Source organism: Cupressus sempervirens, chromosome 6 (genome assembly GCF_028749045.1).
Source record: "Cupressus sempervirens isolate cs-2001-9-10 chromosome 6, ASM2874904v1, whole genome shotgun sequence".
Lineage (NCBI taxonomy): Eukaryota > Viridiplantae > Streptophyta > Pinopsida > Cupressales > Cupressaceae > Cupressus > Cupressus sempervirens.
This window is the reverse complement of record NC_143123.1, coordinates 202,495,274-202,518,492: the sequence shown is the minus strand read 5'-3', so window position 1 is coordinate 202,518,492 and position 23,219 is coordinate 202,495,274. Positions and strand designations below refer to the sequence as shown.

At 38.2% G+C, this 23,219-nt stretch overlaps 1 protein-coding gene across 2 annotated transcripts in view; it reads left to right on the top strand.

Moving 5' to 3' along the window:
- Positions 1-22,417, top strand: part of MET18 (ARM repeat superfamily protein) — a 332,877-nt gene extending 310,460 nt beyond the window's left edge. For both annotated transcript variants that reach the window (XM_089787438.1, XM_089787437.1), the window contains exon 21: positions 21,662-22,417. The gene's annotated coding sequence lies outside the window, so the exon portion shown is untranslated. The remainder of the gene's footprint in view (positions 1-21,661) is intronic.
- Positions 22,418-23,219: the final 802 nt, after the last annotated feature.

The window sequence follows — 23,219 nt, the reverse complement described above, 5'->3', positions numbered from 1 at the left end:
CACTTGGTATGCAGAATTATAACATTATTTATGCCAAAAAGAGAACTTACAACCAATTGACATTTTGTCAAACGATTGGCATGCAAACTAATAAGCTGATCATGAATGATAAATACATATTCAATTACACTATATCATACCAGCAAATTATGTCTCCTTTATTGCACATAAAATGTTAACTACAATGCTAGTATGAAATGGCCAAGACTCTTGGCTTACATCCGCAAGAATAATGCTTAAATCTATTACAACTTTCACCTACAACGTTCCTGTAATGTCCCCTTTTTGACAGGCACCAGCTGCTTATTTTATTTTAGCCTTTATTTTCCCCGGAGGCTAAAAAAGAAGAAATAAGGGGGAAAAGATATATTAAATTAATTACTTATAAGGTTACTAAACAATGAAATATTAAAAAGTAACTTTATATTTAATTGATTTAATATTAAAGCGACTACTATAATAAAATATCAAAAAGTCACTTAAAAGAATAAAGTGTTGGATTCCTCTAGAAGCTTCTTGGAGTTGCTTGTGAAATCTTTATAACGAGCCTTTGGGGGGTCATTTTACACATCTTGAGTTGCATATTCATCTATTGTGCTGAGAGCCTTAGTGCTTGCATACTTGTCTTAGGGTTTGAAGACTCTAAGGTGCCAATTTCGGTTGTGAGATATCAACCGTAGTTGGGAGTGGAGGAATTGGTATTCAGCCAATTCATTTGTGACTAATTGGGAGATAATATTCAGTGATTTTTGTTCAGCCCGTGCATCTAAACTTTTACATCAGTTGGCAAGGAGAAAGGTTTCAGTTTTCGTAGCGGATCCAAAAAAGCAAAGCGAAAAAGCAGAGCCAAAAAAGCAGATCCAAAAAAGTAGTCCGAAAAAGCAAAGTGAAAAAGCAATCTGAAAAAGCAGTCTGAAAAAGAAAATCCGAAAAAAAGAAAAGCCAAAAAGCATGTCATCTCAACTACTTATTACAGGTTCTTTTGGTATTTACATTTGGCAATTGTAGATGGATACATTTGACAAGTAATATGTCTTTTTGTTACCAAAGTATTCAGTCATTGTAAACATTGAAGTATTGAAGGGAAATCAACTTAATTCAGTTGTTCAGTTTGTATGCCAAATGTTTGTAAAAACGTCTCATTGCATAGTCATTCATAGGATGCATGCCAAGTGTTTGTGAAAATACCTCTTGGCTGTAGGTGTGCATTTTACATTAGAATTTCATGTACTTGCATTTGGAAAATAATAAAAAGATGTTGCATATCACTTTGATTTCCAATTAGTTATTTTGCAATCATTTGTATTCATCAGTACCATTGGCATTCAAAAATCATAGCAAAACAACAAACATCAGCAAACTGAGGTTGCAAGGGAAGTGTTTGACAAAATTCCTAAGGCAGAAAAATAGGAATAAAACTTCAAAAATTGTCAAGGCACTTTACACTTACCTTCTAATATGCATCTGAAGAATGATAAGAACAATGCATGTAATATCCAAGGAACCTGATTGTAGATGGCTGTAATAATTTTCTCCAATGCTGCCTTTCTACTTTGCTTTTTCCGATTTTCTTTTTCACTTGCTTTTTTGAGATCTTCTTTTTCGCTTTGCTTTTTCGAATTGCTTTTTCGGATCTGCTTTTATGGATTGCTTTTTCAGATCTACTTTTTCGGATATGCTTTTCGGACTGCTTTTTCGGATCTGCTTTTTCGAACTGCTTTTTCGGATCTGCTTTTTCAGACTTTTTTTTCAGATCTACTTTTTCAGACTACTTCCAAAAACTCAAACCCTCAGGTAGTCTGAGTATACAAATTAAGCTCAACTTGAAATGGTTGAATACCACTTCCAAAGTGCAACCCTTCAGAAGGTCTCTCACTTCTTTAGTTATGCAATCTCTTGAGAGGTATCGTTCTCAAGGATTATGCTGAATATTTGCAGACCTGGATGGTGCCACAAATGCTCAAAGAGAATGGTAGTAGAATCATCAATTCTTGTCTGTCCAAATGAGAGGCCAAGCCCTCTATTTATTTACTTTTCTAAGAAGTTACTAAGGACTTCTAGAAGCATCCTTTTCTAAGAAGTTACTAAGAACTTCTAGAAGCATCCTTTTCTAAGAAGTTACTAAGAACTTCTAGAAACATCCATTATAAAATCCCATTATAATGCACTTTTATAATAAATAAATTTATAAAAAAGTGCAACTCAACTTAGAATTATAACATGTAGGCCCCATATAAAAATGATGATAAAATATAAATAAAATAATATCTCCAAGAGCATAATGAGCCATCCAATCACCAAATAAATGCCAAAATGACTCTCTCATCAATCCCATCTACCTACGAGAGTCTGTAATAGGCAAATCCACGAACAATGCCATGTCGTACTAAAGAGGGGACATTACAATGACAAGTGAGACAAGAAGTATTGAATGATCAGTTCAAATAATCTGTACATTATCTTTAAGGGGATATATAAATGTATGGATTTTCTTACCATAAGCTTACATGGAATAATAACAAATTGAAAGCACAATTATTACTGATGGCGGTGAATGTACTAATTAAAATCAATGGATATGGGCAGTGCAATATTAATGAGAAGATGATCTATGGAGGCATCTAGACCACCTTTGTGAAATGAGGAAGCTTTTGAGAATCGATATGAGTCACTTTTCCTCCCCAAACTAGATATCGAGTTCCTCACATGACAATGTAGGTCGACCTTTATATATATATATATATGGCTTAAGCTACACATTATGAGGGAGGCACTAAAAAGATGATTCATATGCTAAGTGGTCATGCATGAATGGTAGCAACAAACATACAAACAATTGGTGATGAAGGATCATTTGTGGATAGAAATGCCACTCGAGAAGTTTTGCTCATCACAATTTTCTTTCAAGATTGTTCTCACATTTTAGTAAGTATGCAATAAAAGATAGATTTATTTTGTAGATTGACTTCTGATCTTTTAGATCTTCTCTAGAGTATGGGCTATCACCCATTAGAAATCAGCAATATCTGATGGCATTAGGACTTGAAATTGAAAAGCTGATATTTGTCTCAATGGACTTAGGTCTAATGGGAAATATTCACAAAAATAAATTTAAAAACTTTTCATATCAAGTTTAACTTCAAATATTCACAAAAACAAATCAATCAGATATGTTATACATGCATACTAAAAACAATGCCATATTGAATTGTGAATTTCAAAATCGAAAGGTAATACAAAAGAAAAGTCATCATGATATGCTTAGAATTAGTTTCTTGTACACAAAATGGCAGTAGCAAAAACAGAAGTATAGATAAATCACCCCGAGGTTGGAAGAGCCATTTCTCCAAGAACTAGATAAATATTATTGGATGTTGTGAGGTGCATGTCAAAAAAATAAACATAACCTTTCTATTTGCACAAAAGATAGCAAGATCATCCAATACATTTTTTTTTTTTTCTGTAGTTGTGCAAGTTTGTTTTGCCTATTTCTTCACTACAAGCCCCACCTCGTAACCAGCCTAGCCGTTCTATAAATGTCCCTCTTTTGTAAAATGGATGATATCCCCACTTAAATGCAAGACCATACCCTAATCCAACATGGACTCTCTTATAATCTTCTTTTGCTAGAGTCGTACATTGTTATATCCAAATGCAAGGTCATTTTCTTTTTGCAAGTTTGTATTGATAACCTACTGCATTTTTCCAAGTGCATGCACTCAAACATTTTCTAATGGTTATCACAATCTGAAGTGTCTTATTGTTATTTCAACCCTCAAATGATAGCTCTTTGAAACTTGAGTATTTTAGAGGAAAAAAATTTCACTATACATCTATAACATTAAAATAAGACATTTTAAGATTTGCGAACTAAAATGACAAGATTCAATATCACATATTTGAATCTGTTTTAACAAAGCAGGCAACTTTTATTTAGACTCTGAGTTGATGTGGTTGATTTCATATCTCAAGGGAGAGGGATTACTAGTGCGTTGTTTCATATCTGATCTTGAACATGATCTTTGTTCTCAATTGTGGACTTGGTTTTTATTCTCAAAGACTGTGTAATGGCCTCTCATAACCTCCTCTAACCTCAAAACTTAGGAAATTCCAAGGTTGTTTTGATGAACTATGCTGAAGTATAAAGTGTCTTATGCAGTTCCCTTATCTAATGTTCATCTCTAATATTCCAAATAGGCCCATACTTGTCCATCACACTATCACAAAAAAATTTAATATGCTTTCTGGCTAAATCATTCTCTCGCAAATGTATGTCATTGCTAGCCTTTTCCCCATTAACTATAGGAAGGACAAAATTTGACAACTCAAATCACCTAAAAAAAAATCAAATAATGATAAACTAATTCTAATTCCTCTAGAGTCTAGACCATAGTTACAAGACTTGGAGTTAGTGTAACCCGGAGACTCGCACCCCCCTCCCAAACCTTGAAGTACCCATCCCTGAGACGTCCCCGCACCGGGTACTTGAGTACCCAAGCACCCCCACCTCCGCCATTCCACAACCATGCCGCCGCTGGGATGTGTACTTGAATTTCTATTTGAATTTTGATTTTTGAATGTTACTATTGGGTAATGTAATAAGTTACTATGTTGAATGTCAATGGTTCTAATTCATGTTGCAATTTTGCTATGTTCAAGTATTTTAATTTGGTATGTTCTAGTGAACTACTGAAATATCATTTCATAACTAGCATTTCAAGTTCTATATGTATACTATACAACAACCCTCTCTAGCCCATCCTCCCCTTGCCGCCATCCCTTGGCTGTCCGCCTGCCGTCCCGAAAATGAGGCCCATTTTCTTCGTGGCCCAGAAACTTACCCCAACGTCCTGCCATCCCGAAGTACCCTAGTACTGGTGTAACACTGTTTGGAGTTGCCTCGTACTCCTAATTTTTTACCTGTATTCAGACTTGGCAAAAACTCGGCAATGACTTGACAAATTGAAGATTCCAAGAAATTCAAAGATTTTTAAGAATTTAAATCTTCTTTCATGCATCTTTTAGTCAAAGTTAAACAAAATAATTTAGATTACTAGAAGCTATTTTGCATACATAGACAATTTTAAATTGATTACTTAAGTATAAAGGTTACTTTCTAAAGGAAATAAAGTAAACCAAATAACACATTAAAAAATATAAGTACCTATAATGTTCATGGAATATGAAATCCAAGGAATGAAAAGTTCTAAACATATTTAAAAATAAAAGCTAGAGCTTGGAAGGCAAGGCTCAAAGTAGCTATATCACTAATCAAGCGACCCTGCAACCTTCCTATGTCTATGCGTAAGATAGGTCAGAAAAGTTTTTGTAACCATCTTCTCTTCTTGTGTCTCCTCAGCATCCTTAGATCCCTCGCTCTCAACCTCAGGGGTTTGACCTCTTCTTGCTTTAGCTTCCTCTTCTGCCTCTCGATCCACCTGTTCAACCCTTTCCATGTCTTCGTCAATGAAGATAGGGTCATCAATCTTAGTGTTCCACTCTGCTCTTGGATCAACCTCTTCTTAAATGATAGGAGATGTGTCACTGCCCAAGATATGTCTATAAAAAAAACAAAAGTTGTAATGAACAGAAACAAGATCAATCACCCTTTTCATAGCCAACTTGTTGCACTTCTTCGAGTGTATATGCTCGAACATGCTCTTGATGCATTTGTATCTTGAAGTATTACATGGCTGGCTCAAAATATGGATTGCAATCCTCAATAGATTTTGCACCAAAGTACCAAACATCTCCCACCATGCATCTGAAACAAGAGAAATTAAAAATTAATTCTGTAACTTTGATTTTATCAATGTAAAGTGGTAATAGAATTAGAAATTAAAATCATATGTTTCATTTGGTTTTATTAAGGTTTGATTTTTCTTGCATGTCTCGTGAGAAAAAGTCTCCTAAATTCTTTATACATATCTATTTCATAGACTATATTTACTCCGATTATATTATTAGGTGACATTTATTAGAATACTATTATGTTTCTTTAATGGTCATCTTAGTTAGTCTTTAGTTTATTAGGTAGTTTCTATTTCTGACTTTAGTTCACAATTGTTTCTTTTAGAAACATCTTCTTAGTAAATCTATATAAGGAGCTTTCATATCCTTTGTTTAATACAATTACAACATCATTGATTTACCATAACATGGCATCAGAATAGGTCAACAGGATTTCATAAAATTTGGCTGATATTTTAAGGGAATTTCGAGCCTCCTAAACTGGAATTTTTTCTAGAAATTTATTTTTCGACTTTTAGAAATAAAAATTATTAGTGGTATTTTATGAAACTTTTGTGGTTAATGTTCGAGGATTTTTACTGGAAATTGCAAGCTTGGTTAAGGGTTTTGATCACGCAATTTGTTGGTTGTAGAAAGTCTCTGATCTTTTAGGGTTGTATGTACTTGCATGTGCTGGTTTACCATGCAAAGTCTCATGTTTTGCCTCAAAAATTTTGGTGGGTTTTTATAATTTTTTCCCTAATTTTTTTTTTTTATGGGTTTTCATAAATTTTTCCCTTAAAAAATTCTAATTCTATAATTCACACAGTTGTGTGGGATTCCTTGGTGGTTTATAATTTTTTACTTAAAAATTATTAGGTGGGCTTTACTGTTTCCAAAAAAATTGGAGCTTTGTATACTCTAGTTTTGGTTGATTTTTCACCTCAAAAACCATGTTGGGTTTTGATCATTTTTTACCTCAAAAACCATGTTCGGTTTTTTCAATTTTTTCCTAAAAAATTGCGCCTCCTTACACTATTTTTGGGCATCATGCTTATCTACAAAGTTTGGAGTGTTTGTCGATTTTTCCTCAAAATTGTGCTAGTTGTTCCTAGTGTTTGTCTCTGTCTCCAAGGAAGAGCAGCCTTGTTATCCAACATCAGGTTGGATATTTTATGATGATTTCTGGTCAAATGTTTAGTGGATTTTTGGAGGGTTAGTGACAGACTCATCTTAGTGGCAAAGTCCATGACAGGCTCTTGTCTCTTGTTGCAAAGCATTCTGAAGAAGGGGCCACCCTTCTTTGTTCTTTTATGGGTAAATTTTGGCTTCTTGGTCATTAACATTTTGCAGATCCAAGGAGGGTCTAAATAGCAGCAAAATGTTTTGTAGAATTTGTGACCAAAAGACAACAATTAGACAATGACCATTAAGGGAGGGTATTAGAATCTTAGTATTTTTTTTAATCGTCATCTTTGTTAGTCTTTAGTTTATTAGGTAGTTTCTATTTCTGTTTTTAGTTCACGATTGTTTCTTTTAGAAACATTGTCTTTGTAAATCTATATATGGAGCTTTCATCTCCTTTGTTTAATACAAGTACAACATCGATTTACCATAACAACATTTCCTCTACAACATCATAGAGCCCGCTCCACATCTCATCATTAGGCTTGAGTGTTGGGCTAAATTAGAATGCCAATTTAAGGTAGTGGGTAGCTGCATGTATAGGTCTGCGAAGAAGGTTGTGTCATAATCAATGACATGCCTTATGGCACCATATTTGGCCCGATTCCCTATATAGAAAGATCTAATGGCCCTTTCACCTTGTCCATGTGCTCATAAATGTGTCCCATGGTGGGCTTCTCTCCATCAACAACTTGTAGGAGAACAATAAGAGACTATGAGCTGCAATCACTGTGAAAGTTGAAACATTAAGCTGTGAGTTTTAAGTTTTACTATTATAAATGAACAATGAGGCTATGAACATAAACAATTCTAAACAAAAAGGATGAAATGAAATAGAAATGATGACAAAAAGAAAATTTAGCTGCCTAACCTCCTTGACCTATTGCCAAAAGCCACTTTTATCAAAAACACCATCAGTTGTCTCAATCTTTACTTTGTTCTTTATATATAATGTAGTACCCAAATAACTGTTTGCTCATAAACTGAATCTGAAGCTTCATGGAAAAAACCAAATAGTTTGTTAAGAATGCCCTTGTTCTACAAAACTGAGAATATCTTGCACACAGTAATACCTGTACATATTTTGACTGTAAAATTGGAATCCTCATTGCAAGACCTTTCCGACGGTATATAATACTTGTATCTTCGGATCAGAAACATACCTTAAGCATCCATTTGAATCTACAGGCTTGCATTGTGGACCCTGAAATATGCAAAATATTTCATTTTATCATATAGTCAAAACTATACAATAAAGTGCAGGTTCATTTAAAAATGCATATACAAGTGCATCTTGAACCTGATTGGCCAGATTTTTTTATGGTCCCACTCCATTTTAAAACTCCCTTTAATATTCCACGTGCATGAGTGCTCAAATGAGGAAGAATTGAAAATATTTATTTTGAAAATTAAATTCCCTCCAATTGTAGTCAGATCTGGTTTCACTATACCTGGGTGCCACATGGCAATCTTTGATTGGCCAAATTTGATACTTCATCACCTAGTCACTCTCACCACCTTAGCATCGAGCAGGACCCACGTGCCACATGTTAACTTCTCGTTGCTTCGCAACCTCCAGCCTTAGATCACCACTAACCTCTGAGAAGTTGCGACTAACCCTGCCAGTTAGTCGCAACCTCGGAACCTCTAACTGTGAATTGTTGGAGACCCTCATGATGTTGCGCTCATTGCAGCTTCGCAACTTATTTCACTGACCACATCACCAACCTTGCGAAGTCGTGCTAGCCTTGATCGTAGCTTTGCAGCCACTCTTGTGGGCCTTGTCATCTTCCTTGCAATGTGATGTGGACCTTGTTCTGCATGCCACGTGGCACCTTTTCATTCATCATCTAGTATGTCGTCTCCAATCATCTCTCTAATCGCGTGCTTCATCAAAATTTACTCTAGCGTCAGACACTAGTCTGGTGGGCCACCACACACGATGGGCCTTGTGTTCTTAAGCAAGCGTTTAAGACAATTATTGCTTGTGCAGTTCATTATGAAAACAAATCTAAAACCTATTGCCCAATCAATATGGGATTAATCCCTTCAACATTTCAAAACAACACACATGCTTGAACAAGTGTTGCCTGCAATCTTGTGACACCTTCCTTACATTATTACATCTGCCTCTGATTTTAATGCAGTTCCCCCGCACGAAAATGACAACAATGAACTGGAATCAACTTGCAACATCAGCATACATCGCTCCAAATGTGCGCTAAAACAGGGCATTTTTATGTTTTCATCGCTCCACACCAAACTCTAGCCAATGCAGCAAATTAAGTGGATCCTTACAAGTACACATCTGTGTGCTGATACAAAATGGTGTCCCATGGAAAAAATAGAATTGCATCCAAGTTCTTAGGTGGCAGAGAAAAATGACATCCAATTGCGCATGCCAGCCTTGTCTCGAAACGACTTCATTCCCGCTTGAAGAGATAGCCTTTGATTTTTGTAGAAAACCATCCCAAGTGCATTTAAATAGGCCCTCCCCATTCATCTCATCCGGAAATAAGGAAAAATCTATAGAACCCTCCTCAAATTGTAGGTGTCTTCTGCATTAATTGATCCCCTACAAATGTTTTTTTTTTACATGCATTGCCAAGATAATTCAATTAACTCCATGTGTTTAATATGGTGCCCAGACAATATGCATTGGGATTAGTATTCCATCTGCCACAAATATAGTAGACATTTTTTTCTTTTTGCCTTTGCAAATAGGTTTGAAAGAGAATTCAATAATGATGGTTCTTGACTTTGGGCACGGTTAGTGTCTTCGTTACATGGCTCCGTCTCACCAGTTAAGAGCTCATAACAGATTATCTCATGCGAATTGTTTTAGGCAGTAGCTTGATGGAGGATTTCACTCTATGTTTTCTGTGCACCCATTTGGAAGTCAATGTGCATCTCCCGCTGTTATTGGCACCTGTTTTGAGCCAAGGTGCATATTTCCGTTATGCTAGAGCTAGAGAGGCTCCTATCTGTGTTGAATGCACAACTTGAAACGATTTGCATCAAACGCTCACATATTAACATTGAGGTGGACCTCCCAAGAGTTCAACTCCCTCTTCTAATCATTCTTTGTGTATGTAACTGAGCCTCGTGTGTTTTTGTGAGTAGATTGGGAAGATAATTGAGTAATGGAAGCTCTTATTGATAAGGGTGATGCACAAATGCCTTGCAGTTTCAAATTCCATTCCATCAATTAAGAGCTCATAACACATTATCTCAAGATGAAGATTTTAGACACCAGTCTCACACAAAGGGCCATCACTAAACCACACCTCAAGAAGTTTAACCCTTGGGACCTCCTTGGTATGATCAATTCCATCGTATATAGTTCATTGTGTATTATACTTCCACATACTCATTTGATCTGGATTGATGATATGTGCATACTGAAATAAATTATCATACCCCTCTTTAACCACCATGGGCTCCAGACCACACACATCAAGCTCCTGCTACTTAAGAAATCTTCTTATATCTTCTCCTTAAATTCTTGTTCTTAGTACCCATGTTAATCTTGCGAAATAGATCAAACTCAAAAATGAGTTTATCATTTTGACTTCAAACCAATAACATTGAGTTGTGATAAAATGTGGTAAGGTACTCCCCTTGTTGCCTTTAGATACTAACAATTTCAAACTGCTTAGTAATTGGCATTTTGAATTTGTGTCCTATGTGCCACAAAGACCCTTCCTTCAGAATTTCAGCTTATGATATTCGGGTCAAGAGATATTGATTGTTAAAGTTACTCCTTTAAAATGTGTCATGCAAGCTACTTGTCAAAAACAAGAAAGTACATCTGAAATTGACTTCAAAAATCGGTTAAACGACCACTTGTAAACTTGAGATCTAGGGCAAAGTACACTTCTATATGGAGAATATGCAGGTGCATTTTCAGCACATGACACATTACTAGGTGAATTTGGCAAGCGTTTGAAGTCGGCTTCCAAAACTTGCAAAATTGGGTATACTGCTAAAACAGTGATTTTTGCAAATGAAAAGGCTTTAGGAAGGTGTGCAGATGGATTCATAAAAGCTTGCAAACTGGCATGCTTGGAGTATTTTCAGTATAGAATAGAAGGGTGCAGTTGGTTTAGCTTCATCTATCATGGATTCAAAGTTATAATCTCACAAACAGACCTTCCAATCAATCTGCAAATCTGGTCTACATCAACATGTTAGGAATTGCTAATGGAATCACATTTGAAAACTAATCAAACAGATTTATCAAGAACTCAAATTTGGAGCATATCTTTGACCTCAGGAATGCAACAAAAAAGGAATTTCTTTAATAGGGTCAATTGGGTCAAAGTTATGATCAGTCAAAGTGGGCCATTGGGTAATTGTCATAAAAGACAACTGGGCAATTTTAACTTTTGCAAATGGAATTGGCTTGGAAAACTTATCAAATGGATTCATCAGGGCTTCAAAATGTAGTGACATGACCATTTCTTCAAAACACTCAACGTGTAATTAAATATTCACTGTCAAACATGGCTTCCGAAATTAATGCAAAAGTGGAAAATCATGACAAAGATGAACAACCGACTTTGAGGAATTCAAAACCCTATCCAAATATATTGAAACGAATTGAAATATGAAACATAGGCTCTTTGATATGCATACTAAACATTCCCAAAGTGGTGGGTGGTGACGCTAAACCGGGTACAAGATATTCAAATGCAAAGTAGGCTTCCAAATGACATCTCATGAAATGATTCGGAATTGAAAACTAACAACTTGAGATGCACGAATATACTAAAAAAAAAGTGTGGAACACTTGAAACACATCATAGGCCTCAAAACAACCACTGGGTACATGTGCATGAAAAGCATTTATAGAGGTTCTACTTGCAAAGTTTTCAAATATGGTACTCAAAACTCTTATGGATTTTTGAGTCCTAGCAGTCCCTAAAGGCTCGATTTTGTATTGGTCTTCTGTAATGTTTCCAACCTCCTCTGGTAAACGAATCAATCGGATAATGGTGTGTATGCCCTACAGGGAGATGTCATACGGATGGTGTACAGTGCAGGTGTGAGGAAATGACGCATAGGAGTCCGTACAAGGGCCACAGAGATCGTATGGTAAGTATCACTAAGCCGCATGGTAGGAATTGGATGGCCCGAACAGTGAAATTAACTAGGTCGTACGGTGAGGGATTGCTGTATGGAGGAGATTTGCCAGGTTGTATGTGGAAGAGGAGCAACTGTATGGTGGAATTAGATGTTGTACGAGAACAAGAAGAAAGGTCAAAGGACTATGCCAACCGTACAAGGAAGTAAGTAGGCTTATAGTGATGTTTGAAGACTGTACGGATGAACTGGAGGCCGTACGGTAGTAAGCTGTATAGTGGCAAGAAGGGCATAAGCCGTACAATGATTTGGAAGGATGGGGGCCATACAGTCAAGGTATGAGCAATACAGAAATGTCAGGAAGCCACACAGATAGGTATAAGAATCCAAATAGAATATGCTCTTGTTCATACATAAACACAATAGATCTTGATAAAAAAAACCACACAATAATAGAGATTTGAATGTGAGTGATAATTGCCAAAAGATGGTGCTCTGATTTTCCCGATCCAAGCGAAGAGATACATGCAACAACGGAATAGGGTGAGGGTTGGATCCCACCAAAACCGCCTGAGCCAAATACGGAAGATCTTTCACTTCCGAAATGGCAAACAATCCCGAACTCCAACAAGAATTCGCAGTACAAAGAAAATATAATCCAAAGCATGCCTACTACAATCTAAAAGCTGTGCTTAAATACCCATCAGGAAACTTACCAAGGGTGTACAAAGATAGCCGACGGTGACACAAACTACGGAAACAAAAATAAAATGGGTTCGAGATATATTAAATCAATCAGCTCGTTACAAAAGTTGATTTATTATTTATTTTATAACGGGAACATTATAGTCCTCCCATCCCAAATTTTGCTCGTCCTGAAGAAAATGCAACACCGGGTGTTGGAGAATGTGTTTGCCCTCCCACGTTGCATCATCCAACGGTAGGTGTCACCAATGTACCAAATATTCCTTCACAATGCAGTTTTGTAGGGCTCTCTCACGTACTTCGAGGATCTCAGCAGGTTCCAAAATGAGTTTTCCTTTTTCATTGAGTGGCAAAAGGTCGGTAGCAATTGTGACGTTTTTCCCTATGGCTTTCAGACATGAAACATGGAAGACATTGTGAATGCGGCTTCCCTCTGGAAGTTCCAGTTCGTACACCACTTCACCAATGCGATGAGCCATGTGATAGGGGCCATAAAATCGTGGCTTCAATTTTTCCTTTCCTGTTCCCTTAATGAAGATTGTCGGTATGGCTAGAGCCAACGATAGACCAAATCCCCTACTTCGAAACTCCTCTCTGTTCTGTCTGTCGTCGTACATCTTTTGTTGATTTTGTGCCCACTGTAGGTTTTCTTTCAAGCATCTCAGTATGTCTTGTCCCTCTTGAAGCCAATCCCTCGCCCTTGGAGCACGACTATCGCCCAACACTATGTCGATGAAGGAAAGGGGTTCGTACCCATACAGAACTTTGAAGGGTGCCATTCCAATAGACATGTGGTACGTGGTATTGTAGCAGTATTCTCCCAAATGGATCCATTTTACCCACGCTCGTTGTGCCGAAACATAGTTCCAAAGGTAGCCTTTGAGCCATTTGTTCACAATCTCTATTTGTCTGTCTGTCTGCAGGTGATAACTTGTACTTGGTGATAACTTTGTTCCTGCCATCCGAAATAGTTTTGTCCAAAAGATACTAACGAATCGTCCATCCCGATCACTGACAATGTTTCGGGGTAACTCGTGTAGGCGAATAACTTCTCTAAAGAATAGATCGGCACCTAGTGCGGCCTGAAGGTCAAAGGGAATGGCAAAGAAATGTGCGTACTTTGTCAATTTGTCAACCACCACGAAATTACAATCCTTTCTGTTCACCTTGGAAAGCCTTGTTATGAAATCCATCGATATACTTTCCCACTTATGTTTGGGAATTGGCAAAGGTTGTAGTAGTTCGACAGGTAGAGTGTGTTCGGACTTGTTCTGCTAGCAAATCGTACACTCTCTTACATACTGCAACACGTCCCCTTTAAGTCCTTTCCATGAAAACCTCTCCCGAAGACTTCTATAAGTTTTGAGAAAATTCGGGTGTCCAGCTAGGGGTGAGTTGTGTACTTCCTTAAAGATTTTCTGCTTTAGTTTGGATTTTGGCACCAAATATATCCGTTTTTTATAGTAGATGATGTCATCCACCACTTTGTACCGATCATCGTGGGTGTGGCCATCCATTATTTCATAGGCAAATGTATTTTTGGAATATTCCACTAATAGATGTGCCTTCTAGTCAGCGGAAATCTGGTCTATTGAGCAGATGGTGGGTTTCCAGGACAATGCATCTGCAACCACATTGTTTTTCCCTTTCACATATTCAATGTCAAAATCAAAAGCTTGAACTTTGCTTACCCATTTTTGTTGTCATTCGTTCAAGTCTCGTTGCTCTAGAAAATACCTCAGACTTGTGATCCGTATGGACGACAAACTTGACACCTACCAGATACTACCAGAACTTGGTTAGTGCATGTATATGGCCAACATTTCTTTGTCATAGATGGAATATAGGCGTTTTGTTCGCGTAAGCTTCCTGCTCCCATAAGCGATGGGATGTCTATCTTGCATTGGTACCGCTCCAATGCCTTCCCTGGATGCGTCACACTCCAAAATGAACGGTTGAGTGAAGTCAGGTAGTGCCAGCACGGGACAAGTGCTCATGGCCTCTTTCAGCTTATCAAAGGTGAGTTGTGCCTTTTTTTTCCACTAGAATGACCCCTTCTCCATTAGATCTGTTAAAGGTGCACTGAGCTAGGAGAATCCTTGAAGGAACCTCCTGTAGTAATAGCACAGTCCAAAGAATCCTCACAAATCCATGAGTGATTTTGGGGGAGGCCAGTTGAGGATAGCCTGAATCTTCTCCTGATGCACTTGAACTCCGTATTTACTGACAACATGCCCCAAGTACAATATTTCTATCATACCAAATTCATATTTGGATTGCTTGGTGAACAAGGACTGTTCCTCCACGATACTTAAAACTTCATTTAGATGCTTAAGGTGCTCCTCCTATGTCCTATAAATAAGAAGATCATCAAAGAATACCAATAAATACTTACACAACTATTTGTTGAAGATGCGGTTCATGCATGATTGAAACGTAGTAGGTGCATTGATCAATTCGAATAGCATGACTCGAAACTCATAATGTCCATAGTGACAACAGAAAGCCGTTTTCTCCACATCTTCCCTCATGCAGATCTGATGGTATCCACAATGGATATCTATTTTTGAAAAATAGACTACGCCATGCAGTTCATCTAACAACTCATCTATCCTTGGAATGGGATATCTGTTCTTTACTTTTTTTTGTTCAACGCGCGGTAGTCCACACACATGTGCATCGTCCCGTCCTTTTTGACCAAGACCACAGATGACACGAATGGGCTAGAACTAGGATGGATCCATCCTTTCTCTAGCAATTCCTAAATCGTCCTTTCGATTTCATCTTTGAATTTCTTGGGATGGCGGTATGGTGTGGTTATGATCGGCTTTGCCCCAAATTCCAATTCGATGGTGTGTTTGAACCCTTGTTGAGGTGGTATGCTAGGAGGAATATCCATGAAAACTTTATCATGTCTACTTAAAATATCCTGAAGTTCATCATCTTGCGGAGGTGTTCGACGCCACTTTATAGGTTCCGCCGAGATAAGACAATGCACAACCCACGCAACGTCATTGTGTCAAAAGATTGTCTCCATCCGATGCACAGAAACTTCCTTTGGACCTTCATTCGCCATTCCTCGGAGGACAACCTTCTTTCTGTCAACCACAAAAGTGAAGTCCAAACTCTGAGTGTATTCATCAAGGGTCTCCATCCACTGTATTCCAAGAATAACTTCCATGTCAGCCAGGTCCACTATGAAGAAGTCCTCAGTCACTGTGTGATTCGTCATTGTGATACTCAGTTGAGGTACAAAGTGTGTGCAGGGCAGAAAAGTCCCTCCGGTGACCTTGACCTGAAAGCTTGCATGTGCCTCCATAGGTAGACTTCTTTGTTTTACCAGGGATGAGTTTATGAAATTTAGAGTAGCTCCGCTATCCAACATCACCGTAACCCTTTGTCCTTGAAGGATACCTCGTACACGAAAAATTGTGCACCTCGGGCTGCTAGCCAATGCAATGGTTCCTTCGCGTTGTACCAAAGCAGCAATTCTCTCCATACAGTTCAAACTGATGTTGGTGTCATTGTGGGGTTGGTTATCTTCGGCCAGCATTTCTTCTTGATCATCCTCATCATCAGACATGACCTCAATGTAATGGATCTTCCCCTTTCCGAGGCATTGGTGGCTAGGCTCCCAAGGTCCCTTGCAATTGAAACACAGTTTCTTCCTTCAAAGTTCTTGTCTGGTAGCTTCATCCAACGATGGCTTCTTGGGCGGAGGTTTGTCCCTCGGAAACGTCGGCGGTCTCGAATGTGAGTAACTTTGAGAGGATGATGATGATGCCGATGACGATGTCATACGCCGTGCTTTATTGATTGCTTCTGATAGGGTGGCAGGATTGAACCCCTTTATCCAACCTTTCAGACGTTCTGACAGTTCATCCATGAAGAGCACTACCCGCCTCTTTTTGGAAATGTCCATGACCAGAACAAAGAGTTTTTGAAATTCCGCAATGAACTGATCGATCGATCCAGTTTGTGTCAATTGTGCCAAATCTTTGAAGTTGAGCTCCGGATCTTTACCATCAAATCATTCTATCAATTTCTCCGTGAATTTTGCATAAGTATTTATTTGATCATGCCCTGATGTGATGGTGCCATGGTGCCACCATTCATGGGCAACTCCCTCCAAGTGCAGCGTGGCAAATATGATTGCTTCTTCCTCCGCCATAGGATTTAGCTGGAAGTAGGTATCGGCTTTCATGACCCATACTTGCGCAGATATGGAACCGGATCCGTCAAATGGAGACAGATTTACTTGACTCAACTATCTTCGAAGGTCATCATTAAAATATCCTCTGTTTCCGCCTCCCCAATATCTCATTCTCAAATCTGCATAATCTTTGTAGGATATTTCTTCTTCAAGGTTTGCATTCTTCTAGTCTTCTCTCATCTCTTCGACAGTTGGTTGTCTTCCTTCGTGTTGTGCCTCCATCCATGGTGGAAAAGTTGGCATGGAAGGTTGAGAGCGTGCTAGTTGAGGGTTTGATTTACTCGACATCGAGTCCGCACTGTGACCATTTTGTTCCCCAGATATTTTGTTCTCCTCCAACTTCTTGAGAGTTTCTTCCATGAGTCGCTACATATCAGTGATCTGTGCTTGATTCCTGGCAAGTTCCCTCAGTAGAGCCACAAGTTCGGCTATGGTCAGTTCCTGTTTGTCAGCCATTCGTTCAACGGAATGCATCCTTCTCTTTCGGCTATAAACTCTCATTCACTATTCACAAGCTAGCAGAATCGAAGCGCTTTGATACCACTATAATGTTTCCAACCTCCTCTGGTAAACGAATCAATCGGATAATGGTGTGTATGCCTAACAGGGAGATGTCGTATGGAGCTTGTATGGTGCAGGTGTGAGGAAATGATGCACAGGAGTCCATACAAAGACCACAAAGATTGTATGGTAAGTATCACTAAGCTGTACGATAGGAATTGGATGGCCCGAACAATGAAATTAACTAGGCCATACGGTGAGGGATTGATGTATGGAGGAGATTTGCCAGGCTATACGTGGAAGAGGAGTAGTCGTACGGTGGAATTAGATGCCGTACAGGAACAAGAAGTCAGGTCAAAGGACTATGCCGATCGTACAAGGAAGTAAGCAACCGTACGGTGATGTTTGAAGACCGTACAGATGAACTGGAGTTTGTACGGTAGTAAGCCGTATAGTGGCAGGAAAGGCATAAGCCGTACAATGATTTGGAAGGATGGGGCCATACAGTCAAGGTATGAGCAGTACAGAAATGTCAAGAAGCCACACGGATAGGTATCGGAATCCAAACAAAATACGCTCTTGTTCATACACAAACACAATAGATCCTAATTAAAAAACCACACAATAATAGAGATTTGAATGCGAGTGATAATTGCCAAAAGATGGTGCTCCAATTTGCCTGATCCGAGCGAAGAGATACATGCAACAACGGAGTAGGGTGAGGGTTGGATCCCACCGAAACCGCCTAAGCCAAATAGGGAAGATCTTTCACTTCTGAATTGGCGAACAATCCCGAACTCCAACAGGAATTCGCAGTACAGAGAAAATATAATCCAAAGCATGCCTACTACAATCTAAAAGCTGTGCTTAAATACCCATCGGGAAACTTTTCGAGGGTGTACAAAGATAGCCGACGGCGACACAAATTACGGAAACAAAAATAAAATGGGTCCGAGATATATTAAATCAATTGGCCTGTTACAAAAGTTGATTTATTATTTATTTTATAACGGGAACATTACATCTACCAATTGGAATGTAGGTGGCTAAAAGAGTTTGATTCCCAAGGACCTTCCAAGTTTGTTTGGGGAGGACATTAACACCTGAGCGGCCATCCACAATGGTATCTATCAACTTTCATCCCATTATCTCCATTTCCACCACAACGGGTGTCCTTCCCACCCCTATGGTAAGTAAAGTGTTAGTGTCCTTCCCTACATTTGCTTCCATCTTCCCTTCCTTTGGTTTTTCTTCCTTCCAACTTCCCCTTTGTGTTATCGCCACATTTAGCTAAGGCAGTGTTTCCAATAGGTTGACAACCTTCACTGGTACAATGGCCTCTAGTACTTGTTGCATGATTTTAGTTTCAGATACTGACCTAATGGAGGAAGGATTAGAGGTACTCACTTCTCCTTCCTTTGCCATGGTATCTTGAATATCTCTCCTGGCCTCTTCAAATCTTTCTTTCTTTGTACCTGCATCCGGGTATGTGAGTTTTATGGCTTACATTGTGGTAATGGCTAAGACTTCCCCTCATGGCTCTGAAACACTTTTTTGTCTCAGATAATGGCATCCTCATGGTTACCAGGTCCACTTTAACAATCGCGAGCAAAATGTCCCCATTCATTGCATCTTATGCATTGTATCATGGGATGACTCCTAGCGTCATATTGGATTTGACTCTGAGCTGTATTGTTATTACTATTGTTATTACTTCCCCTCCTGTTATTCTGGTACCTACACGATGATGCTTCCATGTTTGTGGTCCGTGGGGGTGTGGAAGATGGTGTAGATTGTTCACCTTGTGTAAAAAATACCTGTGTTCTATGCCTTTAAGTTATAAGGACATTCCTAAATAGAATATCCTATCATTGAACATATATCACATAATGCTCTCCTTGGGCAGCTGGTTGTGCTATGTCCTTTCTCACGGTCAGTACACCATAGTTCCTTCCCCTCTTTTTGTCCTTCCTTTTTGGGCGCCATTTGTTTCACCATCCTCATCATGTCCTTTCAGATTCATCTTCATTTCCTTTGAACTCTTGCTCTCGCTTCCATGCCTCCTCCTTGTTGAGGTTTTGCTTTCACTTTTAATATCCATGGCACGAGTGCAGGCATCCACAAAGGATGATGGTGGTACCTCTTTTATCTTTCCACATAGGGACAGAGTTAACCCTTCGGTGAACCATCTTTTCTTTAACTCGTTTGCCAGTTTATTTTCTTAAACTCGTAAGAGTTTAAACTCTCCTTCAAAAGTTGCTCAGAGATCCTTCCATGTTGTTTTCTTTCCAGCCTCCAATTCGGTATACCAATCAGTGGTGATCCCCCTTAGGGTAGCCGGAAATGCCTTTAACCACTTGTCCTCATAATTCTCCCCACCTGCTTTCCATATTGTTATACAAGTTTTGCAATGTCGTGTCGAATCATTTGATCCTTCTCTTGTGAATCTTGGAAGTTTTTGTTTGTCTGTCGTTCCAACCATCTTGGCTCTCCCCCTCGTCCCTTGAGTATTTGCACCTAATTGGATTACTCCTTGAGTGCTTGCCCCAGGTCTCGTTATTTCTCCTCCTTGTGCTTCTTCTATTTGACTAGAGTTCCCTTCTTGGGTTGGGTGGTAATTTGTGTGTTGGTGTTTCTGGATCTGTTCACCCACCCCTCATTTCAGGTTCTTCTAAAATTACTAAGTTTGCTATTCCTCTTATCAAGTTTTCTTCTACTTGGTTCGGTAACTTTGATAGATCTCCCAACCCTTTGAAACAACAATGCATTTCCTCCTGCTCCATAATCCTTAAGGCCCTCCATATGACTGTTTCTTCCCCCTTAGTTTCTTCTCCTTGTACTTGCCTTGGGTCCTTGTTTAGAGTAAGGGGCATTAATTTTTTTGTTGTCTAGATGTCCTTGAATTCTCCCTCTCCTAGAGTTCCTATGTGCTTCTTGTTGCAAACTGCTGGAGTACTCGTTGCCTTCGTTGATCCCATTGCACTTCAGCTCATTCTTCCCACTTGTACCAAGTTCCTTGCCAACAACTGAGGTATCTTCCCAAGGAGATCATACACTGCTGGTGGAACTGAAAGTTTGTCCCTTACCGTGCTTTCAAGAACCGCTCTCTCTCAGGCTTCTTTTTGCACATACTGGTCCATAGGAACTTCCCACACCTCCACAAAATCTCATGTTACTTGATCTTCCCTTGTGATTTCTTATTATTCCCCATCATGGTTTGTGACTTGTACTTGTGGCAGGAACAGTCAGTCCATTACTCATCCCATTTGTGATAAGACCTCCAGATTCGAACTTAGTCAATGGAGCCAAAAATGTAGAATGGTTATAGTTCCGTATACCAGAACATGAATTCAATATTACCATTATCAAATATGGAATTATTACTAGTGACAATCATACCAAATATGTGTGTACGAAAATAATATTCTTTAATTATTACCCAAAACAACAAGTACATCATTCATGTTCAAATGTTTGTAAATAAGTGCATGGTTGGTTAGGGAGACCAACCAACACATCCCCTCATTACCTAACTACACAAGCCCACTGCTAACAATCTCTAATTACATTTATTGTTTTATTATTCTTTACAAACTCTATTGAACAATACTTGCCTTTCTTTGTACTTTTCTTGCGATGCTAACTAGAGAAATTCTCCTGTGGTTCTAACATATTCTGGCTAGATCTTTGACAAATGCCAACACATTGATCAAGTGTTTTACTAAAGAAATTAGAAAAGCTCTGCCTGGTTTGATATGATTCCGTTTCAAGTTATCTATAGAAACACATTATGTCAAAAAAACCTTCTTTGATAAAATTGTGTTCTATTTGGATTTTTCTTGCGAGCACAATGGTCTGCCATTTTGTTGATTAGAGTGTTGTTATTTGTTGAAGAATAAATTGTGGTGTATCATAATGACTGATTCGGTTTCTTAGGATTTTCTCTATCCTTATGTGTGCAACTTGTTCTCCCATTTACAGAATTGTTCCCACTTTTTAGTGAGTGACAAAACATATTTACTCAACTATGATCTTTGATCTGTTTTCTGTCAAAATGGGCACAATACATAAGCATTTATAATTTTGTACATAGATATGTCATACTGAACATTCCATAAATGAATGCTGTGGCACAATGATAGATAATTCATACTGAACATTCCATAAATGAATAATGTGGCACAATGAATGGCTAGAAGGTATTGTATTTCACAATTGGCATCATTTGATTTCTGACTGCAGGTTATTCTCTTCATGTTGACCCTATGTGTGATGATTTGAGGTAGATGCTGGCTCTTGTTCCAATTCAAATATGGATTAAATTCTTGTTCATCATCAGCCTGCTTTCTTTGCGTCTATTGATGATTCTTTTTCAGCAGGGGGTTACTTCTACTTTGTACTGACTGTGTACACACTGATTTGTGTAAGGTTTATTCTTCATTTTGTTTGTGTTCTTTTACCCAGGACTAATCTTTTCACCCACCCTCATTAGTACCAGTTTCCACTTCTTTAACTGAGGATTCAAAGTGAACATCTATTTTTCGTTTCTTCTTGGAGTCACCTTTGCACTCCTATTTTCTAATGTGTACTTTTATGAGTCTTGATTACCTTATTTGATCATTCAGGGATGTAGAGATGTCTTGTTTTTGTCTCTTGAGATTGTAAGAAAGAAAGAGATTTTAATGTCCATGAGGCTAAAGATAGCCTATGTATATCTTAAGGAACGGGAGTCGTATCATATGCTTCACATTCAGTAACTCACAAGAGTTACTATGAAAAGGATGAGCTAACATATGCAATTACTTTTTGATCACAAGTTTTATTGATAGTTATAAAAAATTGCAAACTACGAGCTCTAAACATATTTTGGGAAACGTGCTCAAGATATAGCAGAGTGAACACTTCCGTTTGAGGCCTTGTTATACCAAATTCGCTTCTAGGCTCTTTATGACGGATTTATTAAACTATAATGTTAAAGCAAATGGTTTATGGTGATCATTATCTTGTTAAAGCATTATCCAATAGAAATTATCTGGCACAAAATGTTGTTTAATTAATATGATAATTCGTAGCGCCCAAAAATACTGTGTAATTAATAACTTTTTTGGCAGTGCACAGAAATAAGAGAGATGCATAAAGAAACAGACATGCATGTGTTATCAAGCTACATATTAACCGAGTTGCCTTCAGTGACAGAAAATGTTGATAGGTCTTTATGTATAGGACCAATTTTGTTTCAAGGCACAAAATAATTGAATTTCTTAATTCAAAAATATTATAATAACATTTCAAGATTAATAAAATAATTCTTGTTTTAGATGAAACTTGTCTAAAGAAGATATTTGGATATTAGAATAGTTTAAATATTTAAATACATCACCTTCAGTATTGAAGCATGTCCAATTGCAAACTAAAAACACTAGACACTAGAAACAGACCTTAAGAGTATCGACATGAATACTAGAACTACCCCCAATTTAATACAAAAAAACAAAATGGAGGCATAACATGCTGTTTTTAGGATTGATTACATATCACTTCAAAACATATCCTAAGACATTGTATAGCCATCTCCATTACACTAACCAACAGAGTCAGCAGGGCATTCATTAACTTAGAATAACGTCACAGGCCTAGGTACCCCAACCATTATTAGCTTGAAGAGCCTTCAGCATGTCAGCAGAATAAAGCTCACTGTTCCAGCCAACAACTTCATATTCTGTAGTCATTAATTGTCTCACATGGATCCACATACTGACAGTCATAACTCGAATGGGCATGTTTATCTCCACCATCCTTA